Source organism: Lissotriton helveticus, chromosome 3_2 (assembly GCF_964261635.1).
Source record: "Lissotriton helveticus chromosome 3_2, aLisHel1.1, whole genome shotgun sequence".
In the NCBI taxonomy this organism is placed as follows: Eukaryota; Metazoa; Chordata; class Amphibia; order Caudata; family Salamandridae; genus Lissotriton; species Lissotriton helveticus.
The window spans coordinates 467,872,575-467,892,669 of NC_136062.1; the positions used below are offsets into that span (position 1 = coordinate 467,872,575).

The window sequence follows — 20,095 nt, forward strand, 5'->3', positions numbered from 1 at the left end:
TCAGCTTTCAACCACATGGAAGCGATACATAATCGAGCAACTGACATAGCCATGAACAAGAAATATCGATTTTGATAATAAAGTGGCATACTGGCCATGTCTTTGCAGCGTCCAAACATCATCATTTCTCTAGATATCAGCACATCAAAATTTAAAATAGTTGACAAAAATTGTGCAATAGATATAAAAAAAGGGTTCAAAACTCTGCAATCAAAAAATATATATACAATGTCCGCCTTATCAGCTTGGCACCGATAACATTTCCCATTATACATATTGCCCCACTTCATCATCTTGGCCGGTGTGTGATATAGATGAAATAACATTTTATAGTGTTGAGAGCGTAAATTAGCTGTCAACGTAATCTTTGCAGCCATGTCAATAGATACTTGAACCAACTGGTCAGGAATGCCCAATCTAATATTCCATTTCCCCTCTTGTATATTAATATCATCGCGTTGTTGACTCAGCAAGCTGTTATATAAAAGCCCTATCTTAGCCGGTTTATTCAAAACTTCTAGCAGGGCATTAGTCCCATTGGATAGCGTATGCCGATGTTTTAAAATAAAATCTCGCAATTGTAGGTATTTAAAGAAATCATTCTGAGGAATCCCATATTTTACCTTTAGATCATCAAATGTAACCATAGTACCAGCATGAATCATATTGCCTAAGCACCTGATACCTTTATCTGCCCACGTCCTCATCTTACTATCCCAAAATATAGAAGGTAGTAATTCTGTTGAATCACAAGGTGTATAGAGATTAATGCGATTAAGAGAAATAATTTTGCGTATCGCCCTCCAGCCTTTAAATGCTGCTAATATAGTCTTAAATCTTGTTCTTTTATAATAACTTGGCTCAAGAAAGCGTAGCAGCATTTGTCGAGATTGACAGCCTAATAGCATTGAATAAATGTTAGGGCTATCAAATACCGGTGTCTCACCCCCACAAATCAAAAATGTCATGTTCTGCAAAAGGCAAGCTAAATAATAAAGAGCAAAATTCGGGACTCCCCAACCAGCTTTTGAGAGCGGCAATGTCATGAATTTGGATGCTCGACGAGGGGATTTTCAACTCCATAATAGAAATCTATCGGTTATAGATTGAAGCTTCATTAATTGTGGACGTGGCAACTCAAGCGGTATGGTCTGGAAATAATACAGTACCCTGGGTAAAATACACATTTTTAAAACATTTCACCGCCCCACTAGCGTTAAATGTAAACATTCCAACCTCTCCAACTGGCGCTTAACTGACTGTAAGATATCAGTCCAATTCACAGTGACTAGTTCTAGGAGCGACATCCTCATTTTAATTCCGAGATATTTTGCTTCAGTAGTAACACACATGTCATTAGGACATAGACCATTATTACAAACGACCTGGGTTTTAGCAATATTCAATTTGTACCCAGAAACTTTACCAAATTCTCGTGTTATATTTTCAATTTCCCCCAATGCTTGTTCCGGGTCAGATGTCACAACCGCAATGTCATCAGCGTAAGCTAAGACACGCACGAAATTGTCCCCAATAACCATAGATTGTATACCCTGGGAACTTTCTAGCATCTGCAGCAATGGTTCAATGTAGTCAGCACATAATAGCGGCGAACATGGGCATCCCTGTCGTGTACCCCGAGTGATATAAACAAATGCTGACTCCTGTCCCATCACACAGATCTTGGCCCTTGGTCGTTTGTACATAATTTGCAGGGCTAGCAAAAATCGGGGTCCAAACCCCGTTTTACCCATTATAGCCCATAGGAATGCCCACACCACCCGATCAAATGCTTTTTCAGCATCTAAAAACACCAATCCAATATTTTGGTGGAATACAGCAGCATAGTCTAAAACAGCAATCACCCGATGTAGATGGTTGACAGTACTGCGACCCGGTAGGAAGCCATGCTGTTGATTGGACACTAATAGTGGTACAACTTGAACTAAATGGCTAGCGAGGATTTTAGAGTATATTTTGGCATCTACATTTATTAATGAAATGGGTCTATATGACCCCGGGAGATTTGAAGGCTTATCCCTTTTTTAAAATACAGCTATGTTTGCATCATCCCACGACGGAGGTGGAGCTCCGGCTTGAGCGGCAAGAAAAGTGGCCAGCATATCATCTTTAATAATGGCAAATAGCAAGCGGTAAGTCTCTAACGGCAGTTTGTCCGGACCAGCAGCTTTCCCAAACGCAAGGTCCTTAAATGCACTTTCAAGTTCTAGCATAGTTATAGGAGCTTCTAACTCTTCTCTAACACCAGGTTCAATCACCGATAAGTCAAATCTAGCCACAAATTGGTCGATCTGATCGGGAGATAGATATTCTTGAGTATAATATTGTTGAAAAACCTGTAATATACCATCCATTGTCCCAACGAAGCGACCCTGATCGTTCTCTAAAGTCTCAATACGCTGTGTTGTCTGGTGCCCCCGAAGCCTTTGCGCAAGACATCTTCCGACCGATTCACCATATTCATATCGCTCAGCGCGATGGATTTTATACTGGATTGCAATATCATGACTCCAAAACCCATTGATCTTAGCCTTAGCACACGCGACCCTATTCTGTGCCAATTCACTATCTTGATGTGCTCCTATGGCCAAAACAAGTTCGTATTCAGCGTTTTTCAAATCAACCAACAATTTGTCCATATCAGCTTTTTTCTTACCCTGTTGAGACCACCCAAAGCTATATGTTTCACCCCGCAAGCCAGCCTTAAAACTGTCCCATACCATCGCCTGAGACGCTGTACGCTAGACATAGCACCTTAACTCCTGAGGCGGAAGCCGGGAGTAGCTTTTAAAGATTTCATTATTGTGTTTTTAACTCATTTGTGGTCACTTTCCCTCTTCCCTTCTCCCCTCCTCATCTCGCTCCGCTCCCCACACAGCCGATTTTGGGGCTGCAGCAGGGGTCGGGCACTGGGAGAACAGGCGCCATCTTGGAGGGAGGGAGTCGTGGGTTGGCGGTGCAGCCGACAGACCCTCCCGCCTCCCGCTGGTACTTAAGTCACCCCCACTCCGGCCAGCGCTATGCTACTTAATACCCGCTCGGCGGTTAAGCACCAACTCGAGCTGTTCAACCTTTTGATCTCCGCTAAAACCGAAATCCTATTCCTCACCGAAACCTGGTACTCCTCCGACTCGTTGCCGGATGTCCTTGCCACTCTCCCTGAATCCTACTATGCCCTCCGCGCAGGTGGGAGGGTTGGTGGTGGAGTAGCCATGATCATCCACTCTAAACTTCAATTCCAGCTCCTACCCTCTCCCCCTATCCCCTCAGTTGATCTTCCTGTGGCTCGCTCGATGAATCTCCCGATTCCTCTGACCTGTTTACTTTTATACCGTCCTCCTCAAACTATGCCTCACTTTCTTACAAAAACCACAGTTGATGGACAGAATGTAGAACAATGTCTTACATTCACCCCAGTACAAAGATCTGGGCCTAAATCCATCGTTTTTTGCACTCCACACCACCCTAGGTCAGACAATGGCTATATTCAAATCAGCCTTGACCCTGTGCCTCATGGGAACAGTCCAGCCGGAACTACCAAGCCATGCCTTTCCTAGACCGGAATCAAGCATCCAAGGAGCGGTTTCTGGCTATCAGCCTTCTTCAGCCTGGATAGCTTGACTCCAGTGATGTGGAGAGCCTGGGACTCACGTCTGAGCATACACAGCCCACTCAGGTGAAAATTGCAAAAACTACAGTTGATGGACAGAATGTAGAACAATGTCTTACATTCACCCCAGTACAAAGATCTGGGCCTAAATCCATCGTTTGTTTGCACTCCACACCACCCTAGGTCAGACAATGGCTATATGCAAATCAGCCTTGACCCTGTGCCTCATGGGAACAGTCCAGCCCGAACTACCAAGCCATCTCTTGTTTCCGGTCCAGGAAAGGCATGGCTTGGCAGTTCGGGCTGGACTGTTCCCATGAGGCACAGGGTCAGACTGATTTGCATATAGCCATGTCTGAACTGGGGTGGCAGAGTGGGCTAAAGAACGGTGATGGATTAAACCCAGATCTTTTGACTGGGTGTGAGTGTTTGATTGGTTCAGATGCTCTGTCCATTACCACCCCCTTTTGTATCGCTTTTGGCCGCCATAAGTGAGGCAGGGTATGCTCAGACGTGAGTCCCTTGCCCACTTTGCCACTGGATTCAAGCAAGCCGGGCTGAAGACGGCTGTAATGCCAGAAACCGGTCCTCGGAAGCTTGTTTCCGGTCCAGGGAAGGCATGGCTTGGCAGTTCGGGCTGGACTGTTCCCATGAGGCACAGGGTCAGACTGATTTGCATATAGCCATGTCTGAACTGGGGTGGCAGAGTGGGCTAAAGAACGGTGATGGATTAAACCCAGATCTTTTGACTGGGTGTGAGTGTTTAATTGGTTCAGATGCTCCGTCCATTACCACCCCCTTTTGTACCGCTTTTGGCCGCCATAAGTGAGGCAGGGTATGCTCAGACGTGAGTCCATTGCCCACTTTGCCACTGGATTCAAGCAAGCCGGGCTGAAGACGGCTGTAATGCCAGAAACCGGTCCTTGGAAGCTTGTTTCCGGTCCAGGGAAGGCATGGCTTGGCAGTTCGGGCTGGACTGTTCCCATGAGGCACAGGGTCAGACTGATTTGCATATAGCCATATCTGAACTGGGGTGGCAGAGTGGGCTAAAGAACGGTGATGGATTAAACCCAGATCTTTTGACTGGGTGTGAGTGTTTGATTGGTTCAGATGCTCCGTCCATTACCACCCCCTTTTGTATCACTTTCTTACAGCCATACAAGATCTGCTGGCCACTCTTGTGGTCAACAACTCCGCTGTACTCATCCTGGGAGACTTCAATTTTTGGCCCCACGATCCCCAGGAAGATCCCATATCCAAAGTTTTTACCGAATCTCTTGGTTGCCTTAATTTTACTCCCCTGATTCATCAGCCCACCCACACTGGCGGCCATATTTTAGATCAAATTTGGGCTACCAATGTTCCCACTTCGCTTCTGTCCATTTCCCCCTGCATCTGGTCCGACCACTCCCTTATCTCCTTCTCACTTGACCTTGAGGCTGTCAATAAATTCTCCCCTCCCAAAAACGTATGGCTCCGTAATTGGAACCAAGTGGACATGCCCGCCCTGTGTTCCTCCCTGGCTGCCTCATCTCCCCACCTAAACCATCTTGCCCCGGACTCACAGGTAGCCGCCGTCAATAATTGGCTCTCGGCATCCTGTGATTCAGTTGCCCCTCCTAAGTTAGTCAGGTCCTGCTGCTCTCATGAGGCCAACCGATGGTTCACTGCTGATCTCAAAACCCTTAAACTCTCCCTAAGACAAGCAGAACGCCATTGGAGGCGGAGGTATTGTCCCACTGCTAAGTCCCATTATTCTGCCCTCCTCCGCGAATACAAAACAGCCATTTTGACAGCAAAAACCGCATACTTCTCAGCTAAAATCCTTTTAGCTAGCAGTAAACCCAAGGAGATCTTCTCCATTGTCCATAAATTAGCTGCCGCAGATAGAGTCCTACCCAAACCGATCCCTTCTCAATCCCTTTGTAATTCCCTCAATACCTACTTCTTAGAGAAGATAGCCACTATCAGGCACAACATACCTCCGCCTTCCCCCTCTTTCCTCTCTCCTTCACCTCTCATCCCCGCTCTTTTCCTTGACACGTTCCCTCTCATCACTGAGGAGACCTTCCTTACCCTTCTAAAGAAGGTCAAATCAGGTTCTCCCCTGGACTACTGCCCTGCCCGTATCCTCAAGGAGGTCTTCTCAAACTGTCCGGAACCTCCGCTCACTCTTCTTAATACCTCCATCCAACAGGGTATTGTCCCCCGGCCTTCAAGTCGGCCATTATTACCCCCATCATAAAAAAACCTGGGGCCGACCCTTCCTCCCCCTCTAACTTCCGCCCCATTTCCCTACTTCCATTCCTAGGCAAGATTCTTGAGAGCCACGTCACCTCCTGCCTCTCGACCTTTATTGAGGACAATCATCTCCTGGCCTCTCATCAGGCCGGCTTCCGTCCCGTTCATTCAACGGAATCCGTGGTCCTCTCGGTCCTGGACAAACTTAGGCAGAGCGCAGATACCAACTCCCCCCAAGCCCTGGTGCTCCTTGACTTGTCCGCCGCCTTCGACACGGTCAACCATTCCATTCTTCTCGACCGTGTCGGAGGCGCCGGCATTCGGGGGACTGCTCTGACCTGGCTTACCTCCTTCCTTGGAGATAGTAATCAGGCCGTCCATTTGGATGGTTTCTCTGCCCCTCCTTGCCCAGTTACCAGTGGGGTCCCACAGGGTTCTTCTCTTTCCCCTCTCCTCTTTAACCTCTATATTCACCCACTTATTTATGTCTGCTCTACAAAATATGGAGGTATCAGTCTACAACTACGCTGATGAAGTCCAGTTCATCTTTAATCTCTCCCCCTCCCACGATTCTAGCTCTAACCTCTGCTCTGTTCTCACTTTTATATTTGACTGGATGAATTCTAACCAGTTAAAACTCAAACCGGACAAAACAGAACTGATACTCACTGGCAGCCTTCCTAGCCCATGGTCCTCCACCTTCTGGCCCCCTGCCCTTGATCCTCCTCTCCACCCTTCCATCAAAGCAAAAACCCTCGGTATCTTAGTTAGCCAAGACCTGACAATGCGCCTCCAAGTCAGTGCCGTTGTCTCGTCCTGCTTCTTATCCCTACGCATCATCCGAAAAATTTCTCGTTTCTTTTCTGCGGAGGCCCTCAAGCTCATCGTCATGGCCATGATCGTTTCTCGCCTAGACTATGGCAATGTAGGGATCCCAGCGTATGAGCTCCGGCGCCTTCAGCTCATTCAGAATCGGTCGGCCCGCCTGATATACAAGCTTCCTAAATACCACTGTGTCACCCCCCCCTCCTTAAGTCCCTCCACTGGCTCCCCATCTCCCAGCGCTCCCTTTTCAAGCTGGGCTGTCTCACCTTCATGGCCCTTGCAGGCACCGCCCCCGGGTTTGTCAACTCAAAAATCCGGCCCTATCTCCCCAACAGATGCCTTCGTTCTTCCACCCAAGCCCTTTTGGTGGTCCCCCGTTTTAAAAGAAAAAAACCCGGTGGCCTTCGCTTCTCTTTCCTTGCCCCCACTTTCTGGAACACCCTCCCTTTTTCTATCTGGTCTCTGCCTAGTTAAACGGACTTCCGCAAAGCCCTCAAAACTCACCTCTTTTCCTTAGCTTTCCCTTCAAAATAAACTGTTTTAGTCCTTTTCCTCACTCCCTCGCTTTCTTAGTCTAGTCATAGCGCCATGAAATCGCCTGGTGTTAGCGCACTTTATAAATGTTTTTAACTTGAACTTCAACTTCAACCTCTATTGAATTCTAAAAACTGCTTGGCCCAGTCTTGGATATGACATGCAAATTCTTCATCAAATATAAGCTTCTTATTGAATGAAAATGCCCGCTGTACCAGCTGGATATTAAAAAGCGGCAGATCGATAACCACAGGGCCATGGTCTGATGTAATCCGTGGCATTACCTGCATACGAGCACCCATGGCGAATAATCAAGGCAAAAAAATTTAATCTAGCCGAATGAACTTCCTAAGTGGCGATGAAAAAAAAGTATACCCGGGATCAGCCGGGTTAACCAATGGCCACCCATCAACCAGACCATGTTGAAGCAATAATTGCCGCAGTGCTCTAAAAACATGTGGTTTACGGACAGTATATCTACTAAATTGGGAATCCCAGGTAAAGGCCTCACCATGAATATTAAAATCCCCTAGCAATAATAAAGGAGTACCCCACATCGCCAGCTCTACATTCAGAAAATCAATGACCTCGTTTTCATCCTGATTCGACCCATATACGGTACAAACTGTAGTCGTGACCCCCCCAACGATACACTCAACAATTGCCCAGCGACCTAAGCTATCGGCTTTCATTTTACCCGTGGTAGCTATGGTTTGACGTCCCAAAATTGCCACCCCCCGATTCATAGTGGCCTGCCGAGAGGTAACAAATACCGTATACCCCAGTTCGTTCAAAATCTTCCGATTACCCCATGGCACATGAGTTTCCTGAAGACATATGATGTCCGGATTAATTAACCGTACTTCCTGTCGCACCCGTATACGCTTAAGAACATTATTCAGACCACATACATTGAATGAATATATCCGCAGCATATTACTCGCCATTTAGCCAAAAATTAAGACATAGGTCGACATTAATCATGAAGACTGAAATATAATATAAGCTTGCTCGAACATCCTTGTAGCATTTGCTATGAACTGACATTTTTCCTTTTATACCCTTAACCCAAAAACTACCCACCCCTATACCCTGTGAACCCACCCCAGAGCCCCCTACCCTCCCCATGCTAACCACCCCCCCCCACAAGTGACCCTCCCCAACAACAGAGGCAATGGGGCGAGTCAGACGTTAGTGTGAGAGGCTCTGTGCTGCTCGGGTACCTGGCGTCTTTCTCCCCGGAGGATCGTGTTTCTGGCCTGGATTCAGTTACAATAAACTCTCCAGTCGCTGATCGAGTGCCTGCGGCTCCCTCAGGTCGTTGTCAGGGGAGAGGGTGGCAGCTGGCGGTGAAGCAAGGAGCTGCTAGCCGCTGTAGTTTCCTGCGCGGCTCCAGGCACAGCTGACAGTGGGTGTAGGTGGAGACGGAGGCTGATTGGGGGAAGTTGGCCGAGGAGCAGGCGGTGGACAGAACACGTCGGGGAGCGGCGGCTGAAGATACATCTCTGACACCACTGGATACAAACAGAATATTGGGTTCTTTGTGGTTTTTCTTCTGTCGTTTCCTGCTGGATGTGATCTTTGTAAAAACTTCCATCTTCTTAGTAAAGAGCAGCAGTATATAACCCCGGGGCAAGGAACTTCAGTTTATATATTTAAAAGCGATACGCTGCTAGGACTAGTAGTTGGCTTGAAATTATCGCAGTGCTACGAGTGCGGTGAGGGCTCCTTTATTGTTGACTTTTATAAAGATATCAGGCTCACTCTAATTTTCTCGATATGGGAGCAAAAACGGCCCGGGGTGGAAAAACTGGGGTTAGTGGTGAGAGCCAGATTGGGACTCGGGCTGCTCCTGCTGCTCTTGCTGCAAAGTCAATGGTGGCCGGTTGCGACAAGGGTGCTGGCAGTGGGGGACCAGTGGCAGATATACTAGCTACCCCTAAAATCCCACAAATGTTTCAAACAGCCTCAGCCTCAGCGAGAAAAACGACGAGCTCAGTCGTTAGACCTTCTGACCCTGGTGATATGGATGGAGATACTACTTTAGTTGAGGCGCTCGAACATCTTGAAGTCTCTCCTGGTTTGCTACAGAGCTCGAGGACAGTACTGATACACGGTCCAGTCGTAACGGTCGCGGAGTATGGAAGCAGTAATCTGGCATCTGTGACCAACTTAGCAGATGTAACTGGGGCCACTGGGGAAGAAATAATGGAGCCTGTGAGCAGCAAGGACAGCGAGTTCTACTCCCTCTCTGAGCAATCAGATGGTACTGACATGATGGTGATTTTGACGAGGAGGGGAGGATGGTTCAATGCTTGTAGGGTCTATCGAGACTTCACAAGACAGCACACCCAACGTGAAGGCTACCAACCCGAACCAGGATAACCTAGGTGATACAATGTCTGACACGGACATTAGTAGGCAGCTGGGTACTCCGGAGATTTCTGATTGGGCATTATCAACGGCCGACCTAACATCAGAGACCCTGGACTCATCTGAGCAGGCCTGTGGTGGTTTGGGGGCCACTAATCAAGTGTCACTAGAGGCGATATTTAAGGCTATCTCGGAGCAGCGGCTTGAGGCCAGGGCTGAGCACTTAAAAACTCATACTGCCTGTCGCAAGCTCCAAAATACTGTTAGACGCTTGGCAAAGTCTTGTAATGACTTTACGGACAGAATGGTAGAAGTAGAAGGTTGTATCTCGTCATTGGAGGATCAGGTGGCAAGCCATAAGGTTGAAATTGCAGAGATTCATGCACACAAGGAAGATGTACATGGGAAGCTTGTCGATATGGAGAATCGATTACGCCACAATAATTTGCGGGTTCTTGGAGTCCCGGAAGGGGTTGAGGGTCAGGACACGCGGAAGTTCGTAGTTGAGCTATTTGAAGAAGTACTTCCCGAGGTGAAAGACTGGAATTGGGCCCAGGAAATTCAGCGGGCACACCGATTCCCGTTTCGTCAACGACCGGCTCGGACTGGGCAAGCTGTACAACATCCACGTGCCATATTGATTTCTTTAAATAATTATTTGGCAAGGCAAACACTGTATGACTTAGCTAGGCCTGAGAAAAAGAGATCTGGGAAAGCAACTACATTTTTTGTTCGCCCTGATTACTGCCACACGACCGTAGAGAATCGCTGGCGGCTTCGTCAACTAATCGCTCCATTTCAAGCAAAGGGTTTACAGGCTTTTCTTTTACAACCAGCTACTTTAAAAACAGTGCATAAAGGGCAGAATCGTTTTTTCACTTCTGAATCCTTAGCTAAGGAATACCTCAATTCTTTGGGTTGATCAAATCATGCAGTGTTTATATGGGGAATGTTGGATTACTGTTGATCACTGTTAAGCTTTTCTCATTTCTGTCTTCTATTCTTCTTCTATTTGATCTTGTACGGGTTACCTGAGCACTGAGACTCTCTCACACTCATCGCAAGTGCGATAGGCCCCATCAAAGGTTTATTTTTAAAGAATCAATTCGATTCATTAAAGGATCTATTTCTTAAAAAATGTTTATTGCTCAGAGAATTGATTTTTTTAATGATAAACTAACGTGATGCTAACAATTTTCCAATTCACAGATCTGGAGCAAAATAAATGGAATTCACAAAGTGCTACCAAGCGAATTTTGGCCCACAATCGGCCCAATTCGCTGTAATGTGGATTAAATCTGACTACCCCTTCCCACAAAGGAACGTGAGATGGGGTGTTCTTCAATCTTATCTAGACTGTAGAGAACTGACAAGGTCCTATGGCTTCTTGTGGGTCCCCATAATTTTGTTTTCCTTTCAAAACGAGTCTCTTCACAAAATGTCTCACTTTCATGAAAAGTGACAACAGTGGAGCAACCTTATTTCGCAGAGGGTAGCTCCTTTCATCATAGATAGAAAATATGAAACTGAAATCACAACTGTTGGGACACACTTCAAGCATTAGTTAATGTCTGACTAAAACAATTGCAGTAAAACTATGAATCAAGACTTTCATTACTGCACTAGGTATTGGTATTGGCACAAACGAAGGTTTCAATGGATAACATGCAAAATCAGTGTTTCTGCAAGTTGTTCCTGATTTAAGATTAGAGTATATTGATGCCGATTTGTTTATATATTTGTAAAATGCAAATTGAAAAATAAAGTTTGTAAAAAAAAAAAGATTAGAGTAAGCTCCAGGTAACAGGCTTGTCTTTCATATACTGTTATGTGGTATTATCACCTCTGTAAAGCGGTATTATCACATCACTTCACGTAGCAAAACATTGCTAAATTAGTGGTAAAATAATTATCACATATTTAAGACAGATTTTGCCTTGAGTCGTCCTTCTTCTTCTGTAAATCAGTGCTTACATTTAGTAGGACTTTCTCTAAATGTGTGCACCTGAGATGGGGTGTTCCATTTAAAATCGTTGGGGCATATTAGCAAGACCGTGCGATACTTATCGCAAAACGCGCTTAGCGCGTTTATTTTTATCGCTGGATATTTTAGCAGAGAAAACATGCTATTAGCAACGTTTATCTCCACTGTGATAAAATATCCAGCGATATTCATGCATTAACGCAATGGTGGACTAAGCCTGACACCTCCTATTGTAGGAACAGTTAAGTCATGTTTTCAGCAGGTGTTAAATACAAGCGATAATCGCGCTTAGCGTGACTTTTTTTATTGCTTCGTCTGCGTTGCTAATAGGGGGTAGTTATGTTTGCAACTGCTTTCAGTCGCTTCTAGTTGGGAACGCCGACCTTGCATGTCATTAGCGATAATCATCGCTGGCATGCAAGGCGATAGGAAAACCGCCCGCTATCGCCAGAAAGCTGTCGCTAACGCCTGTTAGCGACGGCTTGCTGATAGGGCGATAAAAAAAATCGCCGCTTTAGCAGCAAAAAGTGCAGCTAAAGCGGCGATAAAGTCCTTGCTAATATGCCCCATTATCTCTTCTCGCTTTCCTTATTCCTTTCGGAAATCTCTCCCCAGTTACTCTTGGCCGCTCATACTCAGCTGGATTCTCTTGGTCACATTCATCTGGAGGATCTCACACCCCCCACTTCTTTTTTCTTCCATTACTCTCCCTATAGCTGGTCTTAATCACTCACAGTCAGCTGGAGTCTTTTGCTCACACACACATGGAGGCTCCACTCCCGCTGCCTGTTTTTACCTCTTCTGATACTCTCTTCCTAGCTGGTGGTGACCGCTTACACTCGGTAGGTGGCTCTCACTTCCCCCACCTGTTCTTACTTCTTCTGATACTCTCTCCTCAGCTGGTCTCTTTTTTGTTTAATTATTTTTATTGAGAACAAAAGCACAACCTTCATGCAGCATTATATGGATAGAAGAAATTGACAGTTATTAACTATCTATAAACTAGTGGTACGAGAAAGATCTGGGCATGAATGCACAACAGGTCAAAAGTGGTGCTTTTAGGGACACCCTATGGCTTTATATATCGCTATTTCCGCTCTTTGGCACCAATCCAAATCTGCCCTTCATTCTGCTCTGTCTTGGGGGGCTGAAGTTCCCCATGCTCCTGCAATATTCCGCTTGACAACCCCTGCTGCTAGCCACAGCCAAATTTCCGAGTATCTGGCCATTTCACTTCCCCGACGATCCCCAGTAGCAACCATCTTACATCCAGCGGAATCTCCAATGGCACAGCACAGGACATTATTTTTGTTGTTCTAATCCAGTATCTCTGAATGTGTGGATATTCCCAGAGAATGTGGATGAACTTGCCCTCCCCCTACATCCCCTCCTGCACAGTGGAGTCTCCACCATACCTATTTTGTGTAGAAGTGTCTGCGGGTTATATCACCTATGTAGTATTTTGAATGGATCAATCTAAATCTAGCACGAATGGCTATTTCCCTCGGGCTCTGAAGGGCTTCCAATCAATGCTCATCTTCGATTACCCCCAAGTCCCCTTCTCACTCCAGCCTCACCAGGTCCATTGGGTCTGGGGAATTGTTGACCAATTTCTGTTAAATCATAGACACCCCCATATCAGATAATGCCTCAGTAAGTATTGGGTATTCTAGAGGGGAGGAGTCCGGCAAGTGCTCTTCTCCTTGTATTTGGCATTGAAGGGCGTGCCCCAGCTGCAGGCAAAGAAAGTGCCTGATTCAGCCAGGGCAAACTCCTGCCAAATGTCCTCAAAGCAAATAATGGCCTAACCTGTCCGCATATCACCTAAGTGTTCTATGCCTATTAGATCCCACCTCGAAAATCCCCGCAGTCCCCCGCTTCATAAAACAGTTGATTGTGCCAAAGCCATGTTAAACCGGTAAGTCTCCCTGCCAAACCCCAAAACCTTGTCGCGTTCCTCCAAGTTTTAGCCACTGTCTGCATGTGCTGTGGTAGAGTTTCGTCACTCCTTGTTCAATATAGGAGACCTTGTGCCCCCTACTCGGTCCACAACCTCCCTATCCACTATGAACGTTGGGTCCTGGCTGTCTTCAAAGGCCAATACATTGATCAAAAGGAGCTGCGAATCCTAATAATATTTCAGGATGTCCGGAAATGCTAGTCTCCTGTCGTAACTCCTCTTTGTAGTTTTTTTAGCGCTATTGTTGGAGCCCCGCCCTGCCACAGCAGCTAAAGGACTTCATGTTCTATTTTCGTAAAAGTTTCTGGAGAGATCCTAAAAGGTGTGTTTTGCATGGCGGACAGGAAATGGGGCAAGCTCATCATTTTGAAGAGGGCCGCCCTGCCCATCAGCGCCAGTGGAAAACCACACCAGTGCACTACATCTCTTCTAACTCTCTCTACTTCGGAAAGAATATTTTCATGGAGAAAGTCCTGGGGATCTCTAGTAACATATATGCAACAACAACAATTGATGGACAGAATGCAGAACAATGTCATACATTCACCCCAGTACAGAGATCTGGGCCTAAATCCATCATTTTTTTGCACTCCACACCACCCTAGGTCAGACATGGCCATATGCAAATCAGCCTTGACCCTGAGCCTCATAGGAACAGTCCAGCCTGAACTGCCAAGCCATGTCTTTCCTGGACCGGAATCAAGCATCCAAGGACCGGTTTCTGGCTATCAGCCTTCATCAGCCTGGATAGCTTAACTCCAGTGGTGTGGAGAGCATGGGACTCACGTCTGAGCATACCCATCCCACTCGGGGTGACGAATGCAAAAACAACAGTTGATGGACAGAATGCAGAACAATGTCATACATTCACCCCAGTACAGAGATCTGGGCCTAAATCCATCGTTTTTTGCACTCCACACCACCCCAGGTCAGACATGGCCATATGCAAATCGGCCTTGACCCTGTGCCTCATGGGAATAGTCCAGCCCGAACTGCCAAGCCATGTCTTTCCTGGACCGGAATCAAGCCTCCAAGGACCGGTTATCAGCCTTCATCAGCCTGGATAGCTTAACTCCAGTGGTATGGAGAGCATGGGACTCACGTCTGAGCATACTCATCCCACTCGGGGTGACAAATGCAAAAACAATTGATGGACACAATGCAGAACAATGTCATACATTCACCCCAGTACAGAGATCTGGGCCTAAATCCATCGTTTTTTTTGCACTCTACACCACCCCAGGTCAGACATGGCCATATGCAAATCAGCCTTGACCCTGTGCCTCATGGGAATAGTCCAGCCCGAACTGCCAAGCCATGTCTTTCCTGGACCGGAATCAAGCATCCAAGGACCGGTTTCTGACTATCAGCCTTCATCAGCCTGGATAGCTTAACTCCAGTGGTGTGGAGAGCATAGGACTAACGTCTGAGCATACCCATCCCACTCGGGGCGACAAATGCAAAAACAACAATTGATGGACAGAATGCAGAACAATGTCATACATTCACCCCAGTACAGAGATTTGGGCCTAAATCCATCGTTTTTTTGCACTCTACACCACCCCAGGTCAGACATGGCCACATGAAAATCAGCCTTGACCCTGTGCCTCATGGGAATAGTCCAGCCCGAACTGCCAAGCCATGTCTTTCCTGGACCGGAATCAAGCATCCAAGGACCGGTTTCTGGCTATCAGCCTTCATCAGCCTGGATAGCTTAACTCGATTGGTGTAGAGAGCATGGGACTCACGTCTGAGCATACCCATCACACTCGGGGTGACAAATGCAAAAACAACAATTGATGGACAGAATGCAGAACAATGTCATACATTCACCCCAGTACAGTGATCTGGGCCTAAATCCATCGTTTTTTTGCACTCCACACCACCTCACGTTAGACATGGCCATATGCAAATCAGCCTTGACCCTGTGCCTCAAGGGAACAGTCCAGCCCGAACTGCCAAGCCATGTCTTTCCTGCACCGGAATCAAGCATCCAAGGACCGGTTTCTGGCTATCAGCCTTCATCAGCCTGGATAGCTTAACTCCAGTGGTGTGGAGAGCATGGGGCTCATGTCTGAGCATACTCATCCCACTCGGGGTGACAAATGCAAAAACAACAATTGATGGACAGAATGCAGAACAATGTCATACATTCACCCCAGGACAGAGATCTGGGCCTAAATCCATCGTTTTTTTGCACTCCACACCACCCCAAGGTCAGAAATGGCAATATGCAAATCAGCTTTGACCCTGTGCCTCATGGGAACAGTCCAGCCCGAACTGCCAAGCCATGTCTTTCCTAGACCGGAATCAAGCATCCAAGGACTGGTTTCTGGCTATCAGCCTACATCAGCCTGGATAGTTTAACTCCAGTGGTGTGGAGAGCATGGGACTCACGTCTGAGCATACCCATCCCACTCGGGGTGACGACTGCATAAACAACAGTTGATGGACAGAATGCAGAACAATGTCATACATTCACCCCAGTACAGAGATCTGGGCCTAAATCCATCGTTTTTTTGCACCAACCACACCACCCCAGGTCAGACATGGCCATATGCAAATCAGTCTTGACCCTGTGCCTCATGGGAACAGTCCAGCCTGAACTGCCAAGCCATGTCTTTCCTGGACCGGAATCAAGTATCCAAGGACCGGTTTCTGGCTATCAGCCTACATCAGCCTGGATAGCTTAACTCCGGTGGTGTGGAGAGCATGGGACTCACGTCTGAGCATACCCATCCCACTCGGGGTGACGAATGCAAAAACAACAATTGATGAACAGAATGCAGAACAATGTCATACATTCACCCCAGTACAGAGATCTGGGCATAAATCCATCGTTTTTTTGCACTCCACACCACCCCAGGTCAGACATGGCCATATGCAAATCAGCCTTGACCCTGTGCCTCATGGGAACAGTCCAGCCCGAACTGCCAAGCCATGTCTTTCCTGGACCGGAATCAAGCATCCAAGGACCGGTTTCTGGCTATCAGCCTTCATCAGCCTGGATAGCTTAACTCCAGTGGTGTGGAGAGCATGGGGCTCATGTCTGAGCATACCCATCCCACTCGGGGTGACAAATGCAAAAACAACAATTGATGGACAGAATGCAGAACAATGTCATACATTCACCCCAGTACAGAGATCTGGGCCTAAATCCATCGTTTTTTTGCACTCCACACCACCCCAGGTCAGAAATGGCCATATGCAAATCAGCTTTGACCCTATGCCTCATGGGAACAGTCCAGCCCGAACTGCCAAGCCATGTCTTTCCTGGACCGGAATCAAGCATCCAAGGACCGGTTTCTGGCTATCAGCCTACATCAGCCTGGATAGCTTAACTCCAGTGGTGTGGAGAGCATGGGACTCACGTCTGAGCATACCCATCCCATTCGGGGTGACGAATGCAAAAACAACAATTGATGGACAGAATGCAGAACAATGTCATACATTCACCCCAGTACAGAGATCTGGGCCTAAATCCATCGTTTTTTTGCACTCCACACCACCCCAGGTCAGACATGGCCATATGCAAATCAGCCTTGACCCTGTGCCTCATGGGAACAGTCCAGCCCGAACTGCCAAGCCATGTCTTTCCTAGACCGGAATCAAGCATCCAAGGACTGGTTTCTGGCTATCAGCCTACATCAGTCTGGATAGTTTAACTCCAGTGGTGTGGAGAGCATGGGACTCACGTCTGAGCATACCCATCCCACTCGGGGTGACGAATGCAAAAACAACAATTGATGAACAGAATGCAGAACAATGTCATACATTCACCCCAGTACAGAGATCTGGGCATAAATCCATCGTTTTTTTGCACTCCACACCACCCCAGGTCAGACATGGCCATATGCAAATCAGCCTTGACCCTGTGCCTCATGGGAACAGTCCAGCCCGAACTGCCAAGCCATGTCTTTCCTGGACCGGAATCAAGCATCCAAGGACCGGTTTCTGGCTATCAGCCTTCATCAGCCTGGATAGCTTAACTCCAGTGGTGTGGAGAGCATGGGACTCACGTCTGAGCATACCCATCCCATTCGGGGTGACGAATGCAAAAACAACAATTGATGGACAGAATGCAGAACAATGTCATACATTCACCCCAGTACAGAGATCTGGGCCTAAATCCATCGTTTTTTTGCACTCCACACCACCCCAGGTCAGACATGGCCATATGCAAATCAGCCTTGACCCTGTGCCTCATGGGAACAGTCCAGCCCGAACTGCCAAGCCATGTCTTTCCTGGACCGGAATCAAGTATCCAAGGACCGGTTTCTGGCTATCAGCCTTCATCAGCCTGGATAGCTTAACTCCGGTGGTGTGGAGAGCATGGGACTCACGTCTGAGCATACCCATCCCACTCGGGGTGACGAATGCAAAAACAACAATTGATGGACAGAATGCAGAACAATGTCATACATTCACCCCAGTACAGAGATCTGGGCCTAAATCCATCGTTTTTTTGCACTCCACACCACCCCAGGTCAGACATGGCCATATGCAAATCAGCCTTGACCCTGTGCCTCATGGGAACAGTCCTGCCCGAACTGCCAAGCCATGTCTTTCCTGGACCGGAATCAAGCATCCAAGGACCGGTTTCTGGCTATCAGCCTTCATGAGCCTGGATAGCTTAACTCCAGTGGTGTGGAGAGCATGGGACTCACGTCTGAGCATACCCATCCCACTCGGGGTGACAAATGCAAAAACAACTATTGATGGACAGAATGCAGAACAATGTCATACATTCACCCCAGTACACAGATCTGGGCTTAAATCCATCGTTTTTTTGCACTCCACCCCACCCCTGGTCAGACATGGCCATATGCAAATCAGCCTTGACCCTGTGCCTCATGGGAACAGTCCAGCCCGAACTGCCAAGCCATGTCTTTCCTGGACCGGAATCAAGCAACCAAGGACCGGTTTCTGGGTATCAGCCTTCATCAGCCTGGATAGCTTAACTCCAGTGGTGTGGAGAGCATGGGACTCACGTCTGAGCATACCCATCCCACTCGGGGTGACGAATGCAAATACAACAATTGATGGACAGAATGCAGAACAATGTCATACATTCACCCCAGTACAGAGATCTGGGCCTAAATCCATCGTTTTTTTGCACCAACCACACCACCCCAGGTCAGACATGGCCATATGCAAATCAGTCTTGACCCTGTGCCTCATGGGAACAGTCCAGCCTGAACTGCCAAGCCATGTCTTTCCTGGACCGGAATCAAGTATCCAAGGACTGGTTTCTGGCTATCAGCCTACATCAGCCTGGATAGTTTAACTCCAGTGGTGTGTAGAGCATGGGACTCACGTCTGAGCATACCCATCCCACTCGGGGTGACGAATGCATAAACAACAGTTGATGGACAGAATGCAGAACAATGTCATACATTCACCCCAGTACAGAGATCTGGGCCTAAATCCATCGTTTTTTTGCACCAACCACACCACCCCAGGTCAGACATGGCCATATGCAAATCAGTCTTGACCCTGTGCCTCATGGGAACAGTCCAGCCCGAACTGCCAAGCCATGTCTTTCCTGGACCGGAATCAAGTATCCAAGGACCGGTTTCTGGCTATCAGCCTACATCAGCCAGGATAGCTTAACTCCGGTGGTGTGGAGAGCATGGGACTCACGTCTGAGCATACCCATCCCACTCGGGGTGACGGATGCAAAAACAACAATTGATGAACAGAATGCAGAACAATGTCATACATTCACCCCAGTACAGAGATCTGGGCATAAATCCATCGTTTTTTTGCACTCCACACCACCCCAGGTCAGACATGGCCATATGCAAATCAGCCTTGACCCTGTGCCTCATGGGAACAGTCCAGCCCGAACTGCCAAGCCATGTCTTTCCTGGACCGGAATCAAGCATCCAAGGACCGGTTTCTGGCTATCAGCCTTCATCAGCCTGGATCGCTTAACTCCAGTGGTGTGGAGAGCATGGGACTCACGTCTGAGCATACCCATCCCATTCGGGGTGACGAATGCAAAAACAACAATTGATGGACAGAATGCAGAACAATGTCATACATTCACCCCAGTACAGAGATCTGGGCCTAAATCCATCGTTTTTTTGCACTCCACACCACCCCAGGTCAGACATGGCCATATGCAAATCAGCCTTGACCCTGTGCCTCATGGGAACAGTCCAGCCCGAACTGCCAAGCCATGTCTTTTCTGGACCGGAATCAAGTATCCAAGGACCGGTTTCTGGCTATCAGCCTTCATCAGCCTGGATAGCTTAACTCCGGTGGTGTGGAGAGCATGGGACTCACGTCTGAGCATACCCATCCCACTCGGGGTGACGAATGCAAAAACAACAATTGATGGACAGAATGCAGAACAATGTCATACATTCACCCCAGTACAGAGATCTGGGCCTAAATCCATCGTTTTTTTGCACTCCACACCACCCCAGGTCAGACATGGCCATATGCAAATCAGCCTTGACCCTGTGCCTCATTGGAACAGTCCTGCCCGAACTGCCAAGCCATGTCTTTCCTGGACCGGAATCAAGCATCCAAGGACCGG

The 20,095-nt window shown here is 47.5% G+C and overlaps 1 protein-coding gene across 5 annotated transcripts in view; it reads right to left on the reverse strand.

Annotated features, from left to right (window-relative positions):
• The window catches only part of LOC144826067 (astacin-like metalloendopeptidase), a 551,078-nt gene that overhangs the window by 243,028 nt on the left and 287,955 nt on the right, over positions 1 to 20,095 (reverse strand). The window lies entirely within an intron of this gene.